The sequence below is a fragment of the Acanthopagrus latus genome, chromosome 3 (genome assembly GCF_904848185.1).
Source record: "Acanthopagrus latus isolate v.2019 chromosome 3, fAcaLat1.1, whole genome shotgun sequence".
Lineage (NCBI taxonomy): Eukaryota > Metazoa > Chordata > Actinopteri > Spariformes > Sparidae > Acanthopagrus > Acanthopagrus latus.
The window spans coordinates 8,407,715-8,429,252 of record NC_051041.1 but is presented as its reverse complement, the minus strand read 5'-3'; the positions used below and the strand labels follow the sequence as shown (position 1 = coordinate 8,429,252).

General features: G+C 39.3%; 1 protein-coding gene across 6 annotated transcripts in view; it reads left to right on the top strand.

The window, feature by feature from the left end:
• Positions 1–21,538, top strand: part of rbms3 (RNA binding motif, single stranded interacting protein) — a 282,075-nt gene that overhangs the window by 19,811 nt on the left and 240,726 nt on the right. Inside the window, exon 1 of one of the 6 annotated variants that reach the window (XM_037092871.1) lies at positions 12,679–14,662. The exons of the other annotated variants lie outside the window; for them this stretch is intronic. The gene's annotated coding sequence lies outside the window, so the exon portion shown is untranslated. Of the gene's footprint in view, positions 1–12,678; positions 14,663–21,538 lie in introns of those variants that run through there. 6 annotated transcript variants of the gene reach the window in all.

Here is a 21,538-nt window from a genome sequence, read left to right as displayed (position 1 = left end):
ATGCAACCAATCAGATGATGTCGTGGGTGGTACGTTGAGTGACTCCAGACAGAGGAATATTGCTGCATTAGAGCCAAAGTAACGCATTTTTAAATAATTCTATTTAATTGCCAATCGCACACTGAAAAAATACCCCAATGATAACTGCGCTGAATATTAATGTTTCATTTGAAAATGTAATTTAATCGTGACCTTGAAATAGAAAGTAAAATTGAATCATAGACTTGGAGAATTGTCACAGACCTAGAGATTAATGTCTTGAGGCCCTTGTTAGGCTCTAATAGGTTATACAGTATGTGCGTACAGTTAATGTCGCTTCTTTGTTTATATGCACAGTTTCTGTGTCAACCTGTTTATGATGTGTTTCTCTGTCCTTGTGTGCATATCCTGTTCACACACATCCACTACCCACTTGGCTGGATCCCAACATTCCTAGCTCTTATTTATTTTTGGAAAAAATGTTTGTTGCGGAATGAAAAGAGCGTTTTGAGAGATGATCACAGACGTTCTCCCCAGAGAAATCTTAAGGAGGAAAGTGAGCCTATTTTCAGTGCTGTAGCTGTGGAGAGTGGGACTCATTATGACTCACTCAGAGCTGAAATGCTCTGGATGATGTCTGAGTCAGACATAAGGGCCAGTGTCCGCTGCCATGGTGATGCACAGCCAAATGTAACTGAACTCAGAGAGCAATAGAGATGGAAATGAAATGAGGGAAGCTTAAAAGGGCCCCGAGGCGGCTTTGCTATTGTCATGATAAAATTCCCAGAGTAAAAGCTGGCAAGCTATAGGCTCCTGTATGTAGACTGATAACTCAGAGACCCTCTAATACTTCAGAGTGCACAGTTTTTGTGTGGAGTTTTTGATATTGAGGACACATCTAAGCCAAGCCAAGCAAATTCAGGGACAATTCAAAAATAATACATTTTGTTCGCTTTTATCCTCAGGATGTCGTTGGTGTAATCTTTTATATCTTCTCTGAAAATATTCCTTTTATTTAGCCAGCATGTAATAAATGTGAAATGCTTGTGACACAAACAATAAAATTATATGATTGATTAAATGATTGATGAATGATTAGAGTTTTTCTGTGAATGCAGTATGCGACACAGAAACATGACACACATATATACTGTACCAATGCACTCATCCTTTTCTCCTGTATTCTTTTATGTTTTTATCTTCAATGATTCATCCTGAACTCTTTATCATCTTTACGACTTGTTTTATCAGGAAACCTGCTATAAAACCGTAGTCGAGCTAATAACAAGCACCATTTTCTGATTATTTTTGTCTTATTCCAGTTAAATAAGCCAAATAAATATTTCATTTACTCATCTTGAATTCAGCTTAACTTTTCTAAATCCTTCAAGAGAAAAGGCAAAAAGTCAAGTCTTTACTGCAGGCTTCCACAATCAGTAGCCTCTCTCACTGCATGATTCTCACTTTGGCACCCTACTGCTAATGGCTGAAATCCAGTATGGCGAGCTGATTAGACAAAAACTTGCACATGCAGTACTTGTTATGCAGGTGCATCGGAAAGAAGCTCTTCAAAATGAGAGCAATTCATGTAGAATTCATGTGCTGAGCGATGTCTGTATGAACCAGAACGTCGGACTGATGTATCGAGTTAATAAATGTTGTAACTCCATGAGCAGTGCAGAGGAATTTTCAGTTTGACACGTCTCGTACTGCTGCCTTGATGTGAAGAATAGGGTGTTTGTGTGTGTTTTGACGTGCGTCTTGTCCGTTGCCTCTGTTTCACTGTACAGTCAGTACCAGAGGACAGTGATGTAAGGACAGAGCCATGTAACAGGCCAGCAGATATTAATCCGATGTGCCTGGCTCAGCTCAGGCAGGTTGGCGTGAAGCCAGTGAAAGAGAGGAGAGGGTCAGATGACAGTGCCTGTCGCTGCCAAGTCCAGCAGGTACAGCATGGAGTCAGGCACATATACCTTACACCTCCTTCTCTCTCTCTCTCTCTCTCTCTCTCTCTCTCTCTCTCTCTCTCTCTCTCTCTCTCTCTCTGCCTTTGTGTGTTTTTCGATTCTATTTTTGACTTTCCTGCTCAGACACACAGACTGTATGCAAATACTGATATTAATATTTGAGGAGATTAGATTAGGCTGTATAAGCAAATATTGGTTTCTTTGAATCAGCAAATAACAGACAAAACCTCTGTCAAGGTGCATAGTTGTGGGGAAGAAATTTCAATCAGACGAGGTAGATGTTCATTGACTTATGTTTTTTCATGCCTCAATAAACAAACTCTTTGTTTTGTGACTGTTTTAGCTTGTTTATATTTGGCGGACCCTGCCACCTTCCTAGCTTCAAACAGTGTTCTGGGGACATTATTTTCCTCTGAGAGCAGCTTGTTTATTCACTTATGGAAAAAAAATCTGTTTTCTGAGCCTGTATTGTCACATCATTAATATTGTAAATATTGCAATTCTGATTGAATTTGTCCCCTAAAGCTACATAGTGCCCCTTCAAGAGCAGCAAGAACATAAATGTAAGTAATAAGTAGGGCTGCAGCCAAGAATTATTTAATCACCAATTTCATCTGTCATTATTTTCTGCTCTAAAAGCTTCAGTTGATAAAAATTGCCAGTAGTGGAAACATTCAAGCGCAAGATGAGGTCATGTCTTCATAGGCTCCCAATGATATTCAATTTATCAGTGTTTTCCTTTGACAAAAAACTTAAATGATTAAATAATTTGTTTTTCAGTTCCCGGGACCCATAGGTTTTTATGTCAGTCGATCCCAGAGGTCCACTCAGGGGCACAGGTGCATGTTGGACTACTCCTGCTTAAAGCTAATGCTAGTGACTCGGTCGGTGTACTGGTGGAATGAAACAGTCAGTGCATGGGGGTAGGATGCTCATCCTTGGGCTACTAATGAAGTCAAGTTCTGCCAAGTGTGATCGTTGTGACAACATCCTATTGGTGCAGATTAACCAGTTGACCCCTACTAGAGATGCGGTACACGTCACTAGCAACATCACTGTGATTAAATTCCTCTTTCTTACAATCAATTCTATTTAATTAAACAGACTAATCATTTAAGCACTAAAAACAACAGCAATAAATAGTTGAAAATACATTCATCTTTTGAAAAGATTTGGCTCAGTCAAACAAAATGCATTACATGATGGTTAGCTGAAATCTTCTTTTTAAAAATCTGCCGATGTACACTAATACTGATGGATTTATCATAAGCCAGTATTGAAGTCATCATGCTGACCAGTGTATTGGACACACACACACACACACACACACACACACACACACACACACACACACACACACACACACACACACACACACACACACACACACAGGCCTCCCTATCAGTCAGGCTGCTAGAGGCCAGCTCTGTGACCTGAGAGCCAATGACAGACAGCAGGCATGCAGAGCTGACAGTGCTGAGGTGGATGTGGAGCTCTACAGCCCATCACTGCCTAACTCCACACACCAGATTAATGCTGCTTGCTTGAAAACATGCAGAAAACCTGAAATAACTTAATAATCTGTCACATTTAGCCACTTTGTTTCTATTCTTGTGTTAGTTATGTAATCTTTATGCTAATGTCTTTGACAGCAGTGAAACATCTTACTTATTGGCCTGTGTTGGAGTGGCTGACATGTCGTCCCTATCTAATGTGATGTATTATCATTTAAAATGGCATATGAAGAAACACTGTTGAACTTTAGACTGCGCTGAGCATTAAAATGTTTCCAAGACATGCTCATGAAAGTGAGATCACAGCTTCCAACTGATGGCCAATGCTACCATATGTTTGTTGTTGCCATGGTAACATCTGTAAACATAATTTCCTGCCCAGCAGGGAGCTGATGGTACCGTCTAAGAATATCATACCATTAGAATATGATTGGTTGATATGGAAGCTGTTGTTTGTTGTTTTATTGGCCAGTCAGTGGCATCACCAGTTCTCTGAACATCACTCACAACTGCAGTGCTTTTTGAAATGGTGGTGATCTTATTTGCCAATTCCTGTACATTATTTACAACTTGAGGTGTGTTTAAACAGCATTCCCTGTGATTAGACCTCATTTGTAGGCTGTTTTTCAGGCCTTGGTTACTTCTGTGTCTTAAACACAGTGCAGCTGTATCCCAGAAGCGTTTATATGAGTTGAAGACAAAATAAGGAACCCACTGTGGTCAGCAGTCACAGAATGCATAAACAGTAGTAAACAGCAGCCACAACAATACCAAAGAGGCTTGGCTGATTACTGGGGCTGATATTCAGCATTTTATTTAGGATTATCTATTAGTGTTTTTTTGTTTGTTTGTTTGTTTGTTTTTTTTGCATCTGATTGCTTATAAAGACTTTAATTTGAAAGCATAATTTTGCTCTGATTCAGCATCCTTTCTGTTGTTAGTCACCACTCTTTGGTCTTGCTCACTGTCTCGCACACTGATCTGATCTGAAGTTACAGCCTATCAACACTGTGTAACTTGTCTCTGCAAAGAAACTGATGAATAAAGTTGCTGACTTAAAATGAAACTCTCGCCAAAATGCAACTTAGCCTGTTTTGTGAATGTATATGAGTCAAACCTTCGTGTAAAAGCATAATTACGACATAAGAGGCAATTTTAAGTTTTACTGTATTTTAGTTTTTGGGTCAAACTCATTTTCAGTGGGAATGCTTGGGGCAAATTAGTGATAGCATCAAAACTGCTATTTATAATTAGCCAAAAACTCTCTTTATAGTAAACTCTGTGTACACAAACAATGTTCTCAATGCTTGTGTTCATGTGTAGAGATTCTGGTGATACTATGAGCAAGGGTTCATGTTGTGTCGAGCCTTCTTAGTGTTTTAAAAATAGCGATTTTGATGCTATGGCTAATTGGCCCCAAGCACTTGAAAATGAGTTTGACCAAAGATATGGTAAATCTTAAAAGTGTCTCTTTTGTTGTAATTATGCTTTTAAACAAAGGTTTGACTCATATACATTCACAGAAAAAGCCTAGGTTGCATTTTAGTGTTGCATTTCACTTTAATTTTGTTGAAGGGAAGTGTAAAGTTGCAGAAACAGGAAACACTCAAGGGAAGTCCCTCAAAATAGTTCTGAGATTTGAAGTTGTACATCAGTTATTGATCTCCTAGATTACAATATCTGCCCTGAGTGAAAAAAATAACAGTTGATGCCTATGGAGGGGAAATAAGTAAATGTGTGTGTGGTGTGTGTGATCACAATCACAGCTTCTTTTTAATTTAGTCTTTCACATTCTCTTTAATTTGTTGAGGATAATAAGAGTTTAATTCACAGTATAATTTGTATAAACCAGCTTTTTTATGCTTTCTATTGTATTACTCTGCACTGAAAGCCAAAAGCCTATCATTCTAGCAAAAACAGGGAATTAGGAAAAAGTGTCATCCCTCTCTCACTCACACGCACGCACGCACACACACACACACACACACACACACACACACACACACACACACACACACACACACACACACACACACACACACACACACACACACACACACGGTGGGGTTTTCATCTCTGGCAATGACATTTATATCATTATCTTGTTGGGCGAAGCGTCTCGCTCCTAAACTGAGACTTGACTTGGTGAGTTTGGCTTTTCACTCTGCATTTTGTCCTACAGGTTTCACACTTCCCAGAGGATGTTCACATTTCAAAATTTGTAGATCCCTTTCTTCTGATTAATTTTATTCAGAGTAAATTATGTGTGAGTTTACAGTCGTGTGCTTGTGTGAGTGTGAGTGTGTGTCAACAGGCTTTGGTGGCCTGTTGAACCACTTAAAGGATTCTATTTAACGGGTCAGCCGAGCAATTAATCAAGAGTTTAATTGGAATCCAGAGTGGAGTGACATGATTTATGCAAATAGGGTCATTAATATGCAGGCCTGCATTCGATGCTTAAATTAAAATGGCTCATCTGCCAGCGCAGGCTAGCACTTTCATTACGGTAAATTAGAGAGCGATAATAACTCCAAATACACATATTTATTTTCTGCAGACATTCAGAACAGGACATGCCCACAGGAAGAAAAATATGAAAAGGCAGAAAGAAGGAAGTTTTTATATGTAGACAGTCAGGAGGAGGCAATGCTAATGCTGTTAATTTTACCTCATTAGGAGCAGACTACTATCTGCAGGGCTTCGCTTTTAATTGGATCACCAGGCAATTTAAACCACATTTGGTTCTTAATTGCTTTTCTTGCACTTTATTATAAAAAAAAGTACAGCAGCAGTAGTGTGCTGCTCACCAAATTGTTTGCCTGGTCAATGCAGCGCAGTACCAACCGGTGTCTGACCTACGCTGTTGCCCTTGGTATCCATCCCCACAGGGACAGTTTGTGATCCTTGCTCCAACGTGTCCAGTGCACTCACCCTCACTATGTGCTGATGCCAGGGATTAGAGGCAAGAAGGCAAAGAGTTTAGCAACAGCTGAGTCACACGCTCCTGCTACTTGTTTCATCAGGGTCGCTGCACAGGAATGTTGACTTTTAAGAGCCGTTCATGTTGAGAGATTTTTCACATAATCAGTATTAGAGCTGCAGCCTACTCCTTGCAAGGAAATTAGTTGGCAATTGTTTTTATAATAGATGTCTTGTTTCAGTAATTTTCAAGCTGAAAAAGATTAATATTTGCTGGTTTTCAGCTTCCTAAATGTAATTGACAGAAAAATGCTTTTTAAAGACATCACTTTGGGCTCTGTGAAAGCATGATTGACATGTTTCAGGTTTTGTTTTTAAACATTTGATAGCCTAAATAATTAATCTATTAATCTTAGTTTGGAATGAGCAAAAAAAAACAAAAAACAAAACAAAACAGTAGTTTCTTGTCACTGTGAAGTTGTCAGCATCAGTATTGCAATGTGCAATTAAAAAAAAAAAAAGCTTTTTGTTTTTTGTCTGTCAGTTCAGGTTTTAGAGGAAATAGATCTGCATACTTTAGCTGAAAGGTCGTAGATGGATTTATCCTCCTACATTTTTTAAAAACATTTTTCTGGTCAGACTTCATTGTTACTGTCGATATAAGAAAATAAGTATACTTATAACCCATCCTAATCCCATCCCTGAAAATGACCCACATCTTCAGTATAGAGAGAGGTATGCAAATCAATAAAGTGCCTCATTTTACGCTACATTTGCCAAAAGGTTTAATAGATCATACTGTAGAAAAGGTTTGGTGCCAAGTCCAGTAAGCTCACTGGATGAAAAACAGATGAAGCGTAAAACACGAACACTAAACAATATCACTGTAATTCAAACCCATCATTATTTCATGAAAAGAGATTTGGTCCTGACAAAAACAAATGACGACAACATTATCGTATGCTATTCTGTTTATTCTATGCTTGAAGAAATAAAGTAATCACATTTGCCTTGGATTATTTTATCCACTGTTATTATGCACAGTTCTGAAATTCTGAAAATGATACTGCTATACCTGGAAACTGCTGTTTACAGTTAATTATACCGAACCCGTCAATGTTGTAATGTGCGATATTTGCACTGCAAGCCACAACATTCCCAGCTTCCATGTGCAAGTGCTTTACAGACCTTTCTTCTTTCTTATGAGTTTATTTTGCAGAGGAAACAAAACAAAAAACCTTGATGATTAAATAAGATGAAAGGAAAAGTGTCATTCATCTTGAGTTCTGAAGAAAGTTTCAAGGTAAAATTTAGATTTTTAGAGAATTTCTCAGCCTCTATCATTTGAATTTTAAGACTGAAGGAAAGATGATTTAATGTGCCTTACAGTACTGGTGCATTAAAATACTTTTGTGATGTAACAAATGAAAATTCCAGTGCCGCTTTTGTACAACAGTTTGAAAACCAATTTTCCATTTTGGGTGCCAATGCTGATACAGATATTGGGAATTTTATACATATCAATATATCAGGCGATACACACATTTTGGCAATGATCACATAAATGTGGTAATCCAACACTTGTGATTTACAGATTTACAGATTAACAATAAACTCAGTGCACTGAAACAGTAAATTTAACTGGGAATAAAATTAATTGTTAATGATCTTTTTCTGCATTTTAATCTCTGACAACGTTTTTGTATCGGTGCATATTGGGCAAAATATGTATATGCTGACACTGATGCATCTGTGATAGGCCGATATTGACCAGCTGATTCATTGGTCAAGCTCTTATATTTGACAGATGCTGTATTTTGTCACTTACTGTCATTCCCAGCATGAACAACAACAAGTTAACATCCAGTGTTTTAGCCAACTGCAGCCCTATAGTGGTGTGGTGCAAATGCAAAATGTCACTGAGCAAAGTGAAGTAAATTGACCATTTAAGCAACCTCTCTCAGTAACGCTCGCTGTCACATGGATACCGTTAATTGAAACTTCTGGCTGCTGTTTATTTGTTTGTGCACTTCATGGCTGACTTACTCACGATGCTGTATGATAGGAAACAGTTCCAGTGTTTTAATGGAGCACAATGGGGTGTTTGTGACAGCTGGTGTGTGTGGAGCACAATGGGTTACAACAAACAAAGTAATGGCAATGGAACAGGCTTTTTTTGTACCGTAGCTGGAACGGATGGATCTACGAACAAACATGCCTTGATCTGCCGTGTTCGAATTGGGACATCCTGTTGTTGGATGTACGTAAGTGACACCACATTGTTTAAACTTACACGTTGGCTAATAACTCTGTTCCGTTTCAGCATTTCTTCCTTTGGCTGTCGCACACAAATACGCACACACGCACAGATGACTCCCAGTTACTTGTCTCTCTTCTTCTGTCACTCACACACACCTCTCGTCCTCATGTGTGCCAGGGCTCACTGGCTGCTTGGGGTTTTCTGTAATTACAGCAGTGAGCGGGGAGCTGTCTTGTGCATGGCAGATGGTCCAGCACCATGCTGCATCAGGTAACCGTGACAACCACCTCCCTCCTCGTGGTTAACAGCACCATCATGGCTCTTTACAGTGACCAAATGTCATTATAGAGTCTGTGGAGATGGAGAGAGCAGGGGACAGACGTGGGAGGGGCTGGATTAGGGAGACTGATACAGAAAGGATTCAGGATGCTCGGGATCTTCTTATCAAACGCACACAGACAGAAGGCAGAGAATAGTGTCACTACCACCATTGTTTTCTTTAGCAACAGCTTTGTTTAAAGCTTCACTGCATTCAGATCGTTATGCCAGCCTGTGCGCTTCATGTGATCACTCTGTCTGACCTATCGGGTCCACGGAGTGACATCATACCTAAGGCATCAACACCACACTGACACTCGCGGCAAATGTGATTAATTTTTATTTGGGTATCCGATTTTAACGTTAACACATTGGCCTCCCTGGTGCATCTGATATCTGATTGACGTCATCGTGCCTTGCTGTGTGCATTAATGCGCGTTTTGGATAAATGGGACCTTTCACTGCATTGTCACTAATCAGACGGATCAGAGAAGGCATGCAGCGCTGATATATCACCAGTTTCTCTTCTCAGCTTACTATGCAGCAGATGACTCGAGTTGCCTGATGAGGAGGTTCTGCCAAGGCTCTAGATGAGTCTGTTGCAGGAGAGTTGATAGTTTGTCGAAGCTTGAGACAGCTTTAATTCTGTGTCCGTCATGAAGACACTGAGCTTACCTGCTGCCCTTCTTGATATTCAGAAAGGGAATTTTTTTTTATCATGCTTCATTGCAGTTGAAGTGACAATAGAGACCAGTTCAGCTCTGATATAAAGAAGCCAAAGAGGGTGTTGGAGGCACTCTTCTTGGTGAGGTGTGTGCTTCCTTGCAGTTCCAGAGGGAGGCAGTGACACACCTTGGTGTGGCAGGAGGTGTTTGAGGCGTGCTTTCAACAACACAGAGTCATTTGTTCATTCAATTAATCACCTGCTCACCTGTTCAGTGCGTTAATGAACCAAGCAAGTCAATCTTGTTTTATGCAAAATATCACTTTGTGTTTATCGTGTTGGAGCTTCAGTTGCTCACGGGAAAAAAAAAAAAAGAATTCAGTTGGCTTGTAGTCATTATAGAAGTCCTGCAACATTATTTGCATGCCTCAAAGGCTACCCCATCCTGTGCTTCATCAAATATTCAAGTCACAATGAAATGGCATTTTGGGAACATCCGGCATCTGTAATGGCATCTGTTATTTTACATGTTTCCTGTTGAAACAGGATGTTGGGGGACAAGAGACAACACAGAGAGACCACTTTAAATTCCGATCGAAATATAAGCAGATTTTATGGTCAGAAAATCTGTAAATCTTTTTCCTTAAAGAAATCAAGCAGTAGTGATATTAATTGTTAAGATTGGCAGTTACAGAAGATCCATATTATTCCTGGAAATTAAAGTTATGTCACTTGTACATATAAGAAAAGCAGTTTGAATATTTGGCATTCATCATTTTATAGGTATATTGGATATTAGAATTAGATGCAATGACTTGGAACAATTTAATCTTGCTGCTGATAGAGAATATAGAGTATTTTTAGAAAAGCCTGACCTTCACATTAATTTGGAATGAGCAAACCTTTTCTGGGTGCTAATCTGATATGCTATTACGTTTAAGTTAAAAATAAATGACTTGTTATGAGGTTAAGGACAATATCATAGGTAATGAATATTGAATTATTTCAGATTTGGTAATTTAGTCTACATGGCTCTTTTGTGACCCTTATGATTTTATTTTGCTGTCTCAACCTTTTTCTGTCTCTGAATAAGAAGAGGGAGGTGTTTCAATAGTGTGAATATAGGAAACTAAATGTTAAAAGAATGTGGAAGTCACTCTTTCTGCGGGTCACTGTGTACGCATCCACCCGATTGCTCTGCTGTAGAAAAATGTATTTGAGAAGACAACACTGAAAGGTGCTATAAACCATCATGTTGCAATGTGTAGGATTTTCTTTGTTGTTATCCTTGTTTGGAGTTGAACCTCTTCCTTTCACTCGTCTCACCCTGTGTGTCCTTCTGCTTGTCCCTGCATCTATCTGTGATTTCCTAGTTGGCAAGTTTACAGCATCCGCAGATGCAGTGCTGCAGTCTAACCCCCCATAGGTACCCACAGGGGGTTAACTTGCACAGATTCCCTCAGTCGCACTTACATTTAAGTTAAATTCAGTGTATTAAATGTGTCCTACACATAGCATCGTACTCAGAAAGCTCCAGTTTTCTCTTCTCTTCTCTTCTCTTCTCTTCTCTTCTCTTCTCTTCTCTTCTCTTCTCCCACCGTCAACATTGCAGGATTGTGTACACAGTGGTTAAGTTTTCAGCAGTTCACACTGCTCCGTCCAATCAATAGCAGGTTTGTGCTGTTGTATAATTTCTTGCCCCCTGTCTGATCATAAATGTACCTCTTGATCTGCCTCTGCTGTGCGAAATCGATAGCCGTCCAGTGGGCCAGCTGTTTTTTAAGCTGTTTTTATTATTTCTTAAATCAGTCAAGTCTGCAGTGCAAAGTTACCAGAGTGGAGGCAGAGGCAACAGCAGAGCTTTTAGTTCATAAAACTAACATGCCTCTGAAGCCTGTATATGAAGATATTGATCCTGTGCTCTGAAAGCAAAAGGGTTTCCACCTTGTATTACAGTACCAACAGCAGCGGTGCAATTGTGTAATGTGGTTTGCACAGCGTGACTCCCAGGTTATATTAAGTGGGAATACAGCATGAGATATCTGCATTCAATTGTTGCTTCTTGCAGCATTATTAAGACATTTTTTTAAAAAACATTTCTAAGTCTTTTCTTTCCTGGCTCCCTTTTGTAGTTGAACACAAAGGCTTTGTTAATTGATTTTCTGATAGAGGTGACAAACAAAATGGTCAAACGTCACAGCTACATATTACAAATTGGGACTGTATATTTTGTCAAATATGCGCCAATATGAATAATTATTTCTAAAGATTTTAATGCAGAAAAATATGCTTAGGGTAAAATATTAAAATTCAATTATCCTCATCAAGTTTGCTGCACTGATGCCATTCTAGACAACAAAATTAAACTGTATATCATCCTGACTCCGTCTTTCATCTTTTAAGTGTTTGATACCCACATTTGAGGGATCACTGCGAAAGATATATTGACTGTTATATTAGTATTAATGTCTACTCCCTAAAGTTGATATCTGCATCTGCCTCAAAAATAAAATATTGCTCAGGCTCTAATTCATATTGCGTCATATTATTTTGACAGACATTACGATTTCAATATAAATCATGATTAATGGTAACGATCATTTTTTTGCATCATGATTTTCATTTGCACTGACAAAACTAATAAAATCATGAGGATGGGACATTTGTTGGGGTCTGTACCAAACAAACATGCTTTCTTACATGGGGAAAACAAGATTTTTTAGGGAGGGGCATGTCTGCAGCTCTACAATACTTCTTTATAATAGTGACTGTCACATGTTTTATTTTTCTTTAAAAAATCTGGAGATAGATGATATTCAGAGTTGATTATGACAAAACAGTTCTGACAGACATGTCATCTGAAAAGAGATCTTTATTTCACTTCAACAAGCTACTCCTGGACAATAGCTGCATCCGACAAACCATTATTCTGTTACAAGATCAGCTCAGCTGGGTGGTTTTGGTTTCCCGGGGCAACAAGGAAACAGTCACTCTAATGTTCTTGATGAAGACTAATAGAACAATTCAAAGAAACACATAACAGGCAGTCAACAGTCATGAAAAGAATCAGAGAAATTTGGCCCTTAAACAGTGAAAAGGTTGGTCACATTTCATCTCTCGTCTGTGTGCAGAAAGGCTTAAGATTTCACAGTGATGAGTGGGGACATACTGTAAAAGCTCAGTAATCTTAACAGGAAATTGGCCGCTCAGTGCTTTATAAGTAATCAGCTGGGTTTTGAAAACAACTCTAAAACCCACAGAGAGCCAGTGCAAATTGTGTTGGGATATATGATCTCTCTTCGTTTGTTCTTGCCAAATCTACCCTCAGCATTCTGTCTGTGCTCCATATTCAGCAGGAAGTTAATAATAGGATAATAATACTACAGTAAATGAGAAAAGTAATCACAGATTTTAGTATTATTTTACCACCCATAGTAGCTTAATTTTGATTCATATCGGATGTTAATTCTTAAGAGTTTAAAACTCAGTGTGATTCAGTGAGTTGCTAGCAGCTTTTTCTGATCATAAACATAAACACAGGCTTCTTTCCAGGATATTTTATTTTATTTTAGGTTTGTTTTTTGTTTTTTTCTACTGCACAATTGTCTGAGAGGCTGGCTGCATTTCGGTGTGTTTTTTTCCAATATTCTCTTTGCTCTGGTAGGTGTTTGTACAAAGACTGACGATGCTGCTTTTGTGGCATACTTTACATTGATATTTTGAAATGTATTCAGGATGTTAATGACTAATTGATTAATCAGCATTTAGAATTTAACCAATTCAAAATGTGTTAATAACTGATTATCCGAGACAAGTATCTTGTGACAAGTTACGAATACTTACTCTAATCCTAAACCCGAGAGTGCTTGACAGGTATTTCCTAATCAAATACAAAACACTGTTATGGGAAAATACTAGTGATTTATTTGTAATTTACAAAAGAAAACAATATTACTAATGATTAATCGATAATCTATTGTTATGGCAGCTGACAATCTCTTGAAGAGTCACTACAAATTGAAAACAGTCTAAATCCACCTTTTCTTTTCATTTCATTCCCTTTCATTTCATTTCACGTTGACCTTTCATTTCTCTACAAGAAGCCATGAAAGGTCGTACATTAACAACTTTAACAATTTTCCCACAATGTAATGACACATCAGTGATTATTGGTTAACTCTGTGTTGATAGAATTCCATCTAAGGGCAATTTAATGTTCCGTGCATGTTCATGTTTAATGGCTCTACCTAATGGGTTTTAAAGAGCAAAGCTAACTCACCAGATAACAAATTATGGACTCACTTGTGAATTATTGAAGCACTTACATTTTTTCAAGATTTGTCTATTTTCTATCTATGTTTGTATGTTTAGTCCAACAGAAAAAAACAGCATACTATTTCATTTGTATTTTCTCAGTTTGTGTAATGTAATCTGATGTTCCTACACATGACACCGTCTGCAACATCAGCAAACTGCGACAGTCTGCTTTGTTATGTCTGAGAAACATTCAAAACACATTTATCACTTATACAGTTTGGTGTCTTGCTGATATTCTCACCTTGACGAGCTTATATAGTGAGTGATATGTAGGATTTTGCTCCGTGACGCTGACAGAACACATGACTAAAATTGAAGTCGGACCTAAAACCTTGTTATTGCAGGTTAGAGACGATACAATTTGTCCGACAAGTTGTCTTTCACCACAAGCTGTTCTGTGTTGACTAACTAACCCTGACGCAGTACCTGTCCTAGCATCTCTCTACTTTGAGGCCGTGTCTCCTGAGTCTTCCTTTCAGACATCAGTCTCTCGGTCTCCTGTGAGCTGCCATCTAATCCTCCAGTCATCTGAATCCAGACCCTCATCTCACCGAGGTCGGGATGAAAGAGCATCTCACCAGAGCCAAGGTCCGTCCGTGCGTGGCAGAAGGAAGGGGAGAAGGCCTTAGTGTGAAATGTCAGTGCTTTTCCTGTGAAGCTAGACTCATCAAAGGAGGATTAGTGTTGGACTGATGGCCTCGCTGGACAGGCAGACTCTGATAGGGTAATCTGATGCATCCGAACTGATATGAGACTTGGATGAGACACATGGACTATAATTACAAAGCACATGCCCGTGAGCTTAAATGTATGCAGCCATACATGTGTGAGCACATGTATTTTTACAAACACACAGTCTCTTGCACACACAGCAACGAGTTTCACTACTTTGGTCTAAATGTAAACCCATGATGTCACCCCCTGGATTGGTTAGTACCGCTTTGAAGCCTCGAGGTTTGGCATTATGGCCGGCACCAAGTTGTTTTTTAGGAGCCAGAAATGGCAATATTTGGACTAGATGGTGGAACTGGAGAGGCATTGCTGTGAATCTATCATGATTGGACTAGTATGTAGACTGTGGGTGTAAAGCCTCTTATCAGGTGCCTATTCACAAGCTTCCTCACACTATACTTATCTGCATGGAGTGGACTGTTTTCAAAATCTCCATTGCTACTTGAAAGAACAACAACCCCCTGAGCTAGCAACCTACTAAATGAAACAAGTTATAATAACCCTAACCTGTTCACTAATACCACAAACATAAACAAGAGAGCTGCTGTTATCTGTCTTTTAAGGGGATTTAGCCAATTAAGTGCCACAAATTTCCCCCTACAGTATTTTGCAGGGGAACTGTTGCTGCATCCTAGGTTATGTGCTGCCCAAGACAATCGTGATAGTTTTAAAGACATGCAAATGAGCCGGAATACTGTTTTCCCCCAACCAAGAGTGATCATTTGTGCAGCCACCACCTTCCTCCAGCTTTGGAGCCAGAGACTAGATTGGACCTGACTAAGAAATCAAGGGACAAGTCTTGTCAATCAGAAAGGTGCCACAGCCACAAGCATACCCTGCTTTAGTGTCTGTTGACTCTAAATGGAAACATAAATTATGAACTGAACACGATGCTGTATTAAAGAAGACTTGAAACTTGTGACTGAGATGGTAAACTCATTCAGAAACTGTTTAATCAGGTAATAAATCAAGTGAGAGGTAAAGTAATTTGCTCATAAGTTTACATACATATTTTTGAAAGCAGTGGAGTCGCACTGATGGCCATAAGGAAGGAAGGAAGGGATGCAGGTTTAAGGCACGTCCCCACTGGCTTAACTTTTCAGACCTGGAAACATAATTTAAATGGTTTTTACTTTTGTGACCTTGGATGATAAAATCTAGTTGAAGTCAAAATGCGTCTCATTTTGGCAAATTTATGCCGCTGGCTATTGCAGTAGCCATTAACCCATTATATACAGTCCAGTTTGTTAAAACTGTGAACTGAGGCATTCATCAGAAATGAATGAGTATTTGACAATAAAGCATCCAAAATGTGCACAAAGGTACCCGGGATATACACATATCCAGTTACTTACTTACTAAACCATAAATAAATGTAAAGAAAATGAAAATGTTAAGACTTGGTTCGGTGGCAGACTATAGGTTTTGTGCTTTGCAATGGATTAAACTGGTTGGAGGCTGATGATTGCAGACGCTACACAGAAGTAGCTGTTATCTTCTCACTTCTCCATCTGTTCCAACATTACAAACTAATGCTGTGAAGAATCAAAGGCAAAATGAGCTCAGTGTGTTGCTGGTGATGCCTTGAGGCCACTTTGTAATGCATATTTTGTAGTTACATCATCAAGTTTGTTTTGTGGATTGCAATTTCAAAGTCTTTGAGGCCCGTCCAATACACAGTATGTCAAAGAGGGCATGCTTTTAATTGTTGAAGGATCTGCAGCACCTGTATGATACTTTTCTACTTAATATATTCAAAATGCAAGGACAGTAACATCTGTTTGGATATTTGTTATCCTTTAAAGTACTGGAAATTATTTTGGAGCTTTCAGTCATTCTTAAAACTTAAGTGACATCTTGGATCAAAACTCAAGATGACAAATTTAACTGTTTGAATGTTTTCATTTCTCTCAGCCTGACATCCCATTTCTCGCTTTCAAAATCAGCTCTCACTACAGCATGCACTAACTTTGGACTGACGGGAGGAGCTGTGCACCATGTGTTAGTTTGAGCTAAATCAACCATTTTGCAACAAATAAACTGCAAGACAAATAGGAACATCATTCTTAATTTGCAAAGCTGACAGGGCAAGAAATGAGAACAATAGGAAGGCCCAATACCGTGCTCTTCATTAAAGTCTTTGTCCTCCACACATGACAAAGCATATTGTGATTGTGGCACTGACAGGCTGTGGACAATTACAAGTGATGTATTTATAGATTTTCGGTGTGATCCAATCTGAAATATAGCTGCTGTCAGTGCTGAAAATACACCATATAGAACTGCATTACCAGAACGCGTCTTAGTGCATATTCTGATATGAAAACCACAGTCGATACTCAGTAATGGAACAGAGTCAAAGAGAATTTGTTTATAGAGGGGTGATTTATTTTTATTAGCTCTTTCTGGTCGTGTGTATTGTTATTGTTCCTCCTGCAGATATATTGACTTAATCTGAATATTTGAAAATGTGGTATGTGGTTTCTTTGTGGACTAATGCATCCTGTTTTGACAGTAGAAAAAAGAAGATTGGAAAAAGGAAGCATTGTGGTCTGGTTAACATATTTCTGTCTTAAAAAACAGACTGTTTGCTAAACCCCTAACTTGATCAGTCATAGCTCAGTAGCTGTCTAGACCACAATAGGTCTTTCAACCTTCAAATGTATCCAAATGTCAAAAGAGCTCAAGAAGGATACACTATAAACAATAGAAAGAGTGGAAATGAAAGCAATGGACAAAAAAGTGTTTTGGGACATGGAGTTTAAGCCTCAAGTTTTCATGCCTCTGTGAACTCAGTATCTCACAAACACCTTTCAGGAATTATTTAAACCTTGACACAAGGAGGGAAAGGCCACCGTGACTGCTTGTTGCCCCATTTTTATGAACAGCGTATCTCACATATCTCATGCATTCAGGGAATTCCTTCAAATTTGGCACAGACATCCACTTGGACTTGAGACTTGGCCATCTCTCAACAAATCATACAACGTTTCTTGCAAAATTCAAATAGGACAGAATTATGACTTTATGATCTTTAATATTCAGAACATTTAAGGTCAACTTCACTGGAACGTCATCCCGGAAATTATTTCATGCCATGGCTCGGGAACAACGACTTAGTTGTTTATGAAGTTGTCATTATATCATGTACAGCATGTTGCAATTGAGTGCAAATCTTTGACCTTTTTTTTTAGGACTTCTGTTTTGTGTTTGTTATGGTGGTTGACAGTTTTGAACCAACTTATTAAACTAGTGTTAGCAACAGTTGTCTTTAGGAAAATCTATGGCCTTCAGCAAGAAATGAGACACCAGCTTTTGTTTACATCTCTCTGAAATTAAGAATCTATTGTTTCCACCACCTGCCACCATTGTCATGATAAATGACATGTTTGCTGTGGTGAGATGGAAAGTGTGACAGCAGAAGCACAGTAACTAAGGGAGGCAATAAATAGTTGATTGTATCTAGGGTCTGGGAAAATTGACAGGAATAAGGCACGAGAGATTAAACAACCAAAGTCTTTGTTTGTATCTGGAAAACTAACTTTTGGTGAAGCAGAGCATGTAATAGCTCTGTATCTTCAACTTGAAAAATAAAGTTTCACAGCCATAATAATACGTGTCCAAATCAGTGTTCAAAGAAAGCAGACATTGTGTCAACTGCACCTAAATAAAGGCCCGTGAAGAGACTGAGAACTAGATCTCCTCTGTGGTGTTTAAGTAGTCCAACACTTACACATGCACATGGAATAAACAGAAAATGTGCTCCCACAAGCACAGGACAGTGATGAGTCCGAGCATGACCATCCACGCATGCAACTCTTACTCGCTGTTCAAGTTTACTTGTAGGTGGGGGCAGTGGCTGTTGTCTCCCCACCTGTCCTTATCTCTCATAAAACTCATGATGAAATAATAGCATCATGTAGGTAAATAATAAAAAAAAGTTTAATAGCCATCGTGCCCTCCTCGTACACTGTACAAATATCCCCAGTCCCTGTGAATTTATAAAACACTTTTGGGTTACAAGTTCGTGATGTACTTCTTTCCTGTCATTTATCTTTCCTGGAGCTTGATCTCAAAATCCCAAAAGAAAAAAACAAAAAAAACAATTTTGCTTTATCAAACAGTCTCAGCTTCTCCCAGAGGAGATGTTTTGCTCTTGACTGAAAGCTGCGTGTGTGTGCACAATTTATAGTGGAAATGGATTGAGGTATTCGGCTAGGTAAGCACAGTATCTTTTGGAACGAGGCACCCAGTGTGAGAGTGCTCTCTCGGAAAGTCGGGGATCGTATTGCAGAATGGGCAGGCATGCGCAGAATCAGAAATGTTTACAGAGATCACAGAGGAAATGAGGTAATTCTGTGGCACTACTAATGGCCGAGTCTTGACAGAGGATATGTTTCATTTATCCTATCTGCATCAAGGTCGACGTGGCAATTACCACGCGGGGAGAAGCTAAAAAAGAAAATCCTCCGGCCCGGTGGTGAATATACAACAAATCACCTGTGCGGTTCAGGGCAGGGATATTTTAAAAAGGGGTGATATAAAGTGTAGCTCAAAGGCAGACTGTTTAAGCATGGAGGAAGAGAGTGAATGGTTTATTACCCAGCCTAGCAGAGTAGCACTAAAAGCCCACTGCAAGCTCACACCTTTTATTTAGCTTATACTCATGCGGCTGGTTTAGGGGACATGAAATACTGCTCATTCTGTTTCCTGAGGGAGATACCCACCATTAGCATTTTTTAGTTTCAGATTACGAGGCTCCTTAACAGTCCCCATGATGCATCCACATTTCTCCCATAACAATTGCTCGGTTAGCATAAATAAAAAGGCAATTAGCACAAATCCTACCCGCTTTATTAGTATGACGAGCGTGACAGGGGTTGTCTCAGTTTGCCACTGGGCTCTTGTCACCCTGTCCCTCCATCCTCCTCCTCCTCCTCTCCTCTCACCTGAATAGCAGCTCAATACCTCAGCGTTGTCCCTCTTGATCCTTTACCACCGCTTTCCCACTTCCCTTCATCCCCCCCCCCCCCCCGTCTCCCTTCCCTTCCTCCACGCTTGTTACAGACTGTCAGGCTAGCAGCGCGGCACACTTGCTGTGTTCACGCCGGTTGGTCAGCTCAGATTGGCATGCACAGTGTGTCTCATGGACTGACCTGCCTGCCTGCGTTGCTCTCCTATTAAAATTCCTGTGCCAGATCCCCAATGAGGAAAGTGTAGCAGGGTCAGCTCGGCTTGCTGGCCTCTCTCCCCCTGCCTGCCTAATGAAGAGGACGCCTGTTGGGTTCATTATTAAAGAACTGCTAATAACAGACGGAGAAAGAGGAGTGATGGAGAGGCGGGGTCGATTGAGATTGCAAAATGGAGAGAATGAAAATTGGGGGGGGGTGAGAAATTGCTAAAGCAATTTCAGGGAGAGATGCACCATTCCCGTATGCTTACAAGTCAGCTATGTGGGAAGCTTTGCGTCAGGGTTCGAAGCAGACCGTGGGCTTTGAGTATTGTGATTCTGTTTTGTCAGTTCTGGGGTGACTCATGTATCTTAAATCTACTACAAGGGAACTTTCACTTTTTGGCGATCTAAGCGGACTCGACAGACATAGCAAAGTAAAGTTTGTTTAAGTGCTGTACCACCAGAGTACAGAGCAGCTTCTGCTCTCATGCTGTGATGCTCCTCAATTTATCACTCAATTTTATGACTAATTGGAGTCCAAAACAGTGTGAGGGAAATTAAGAATGACTGTAACATCTATTCAGAAATAGCAATTGTTTTTGCTGATGGTTTAGTTTGTTTATGGACACATTAGTTTAATGCCAAACCAGTTCAAAGTTCCTGTAGTATGATTTTTTTTTAATGAAATATCATCCACATCATTTAAAGTTCCTGTGTATATGATTTGTGGGTATGAATGAAATATAATATTGCCAGAAATTAAATATAATAGTCATAAAGTTGTTACCTTGGAACAAGCCTTTTACATCTACAGAGAGAGCGGGTCCTCTGGCGGAGTCCGCCATGTTGCACCACCAAGTTTTCACAGAGGCCTCGAGCAGACAAACCAAACAGTGGCTCTAGAGTGGGCCAATCACATTTTGGCATTGTAAGGGATGGTGAAATGAAGGGTGTTCACTTGGTTGGAATCTGCAAGCTTACTGCTAGATGCCACAAAATTCTACACACTGGATCTTTAAATGGGGCTATAAATAGATTTTAATAAGTTGTAAAAAAAAAAAGAAAAAAAGAAAGAAACTCTGGGTATATGTATGTATACTCTTTTAAATGTGCACAGATATACTTTTTATATTTCTTCACCACAGGTATATTTTGAGCTTTCCTTGCTGCAAGAGGACCCCATTTGCTATAACTACCTTACAGACAAGATAATTACAGATTATTAGTGCAGCACCTGTCAAAGACAAAGGTAGTCCAAGTGGTATAAGACATAAAATCATTACAACAAGACATTAACGAAGATTATTCAGAAAGACACATTTAAATGCTATCCATTTACTGCCAGTTCTGTCTACAACTTGAGCAGGAAACTGTCTTCTGTGCACAATATATCGTTTTAGTATTGGCATTGCAATGTGCACATGGAAAAGTGACATTGCAGAATGTTCAATGCCTAGTATTAACTACTATTAAGTGTATTGCCTCAAACATGCCATGCAACAACTTTTTTGGTCTTTGATACAAAAGCAAAACTTGGACAGTTCTCACTTGACTGGTCTACAAGAGCTGTCTCTTCAAAATGAGTAGTTTAGTCCAATTTAAGGGTTCTTGGATACACTGGAGAGTGTTGCTTGTCAGTGACATGCAGGCTCTGCATGCACTGCTGACCACAATCATTTCTGATCAATTCACCAT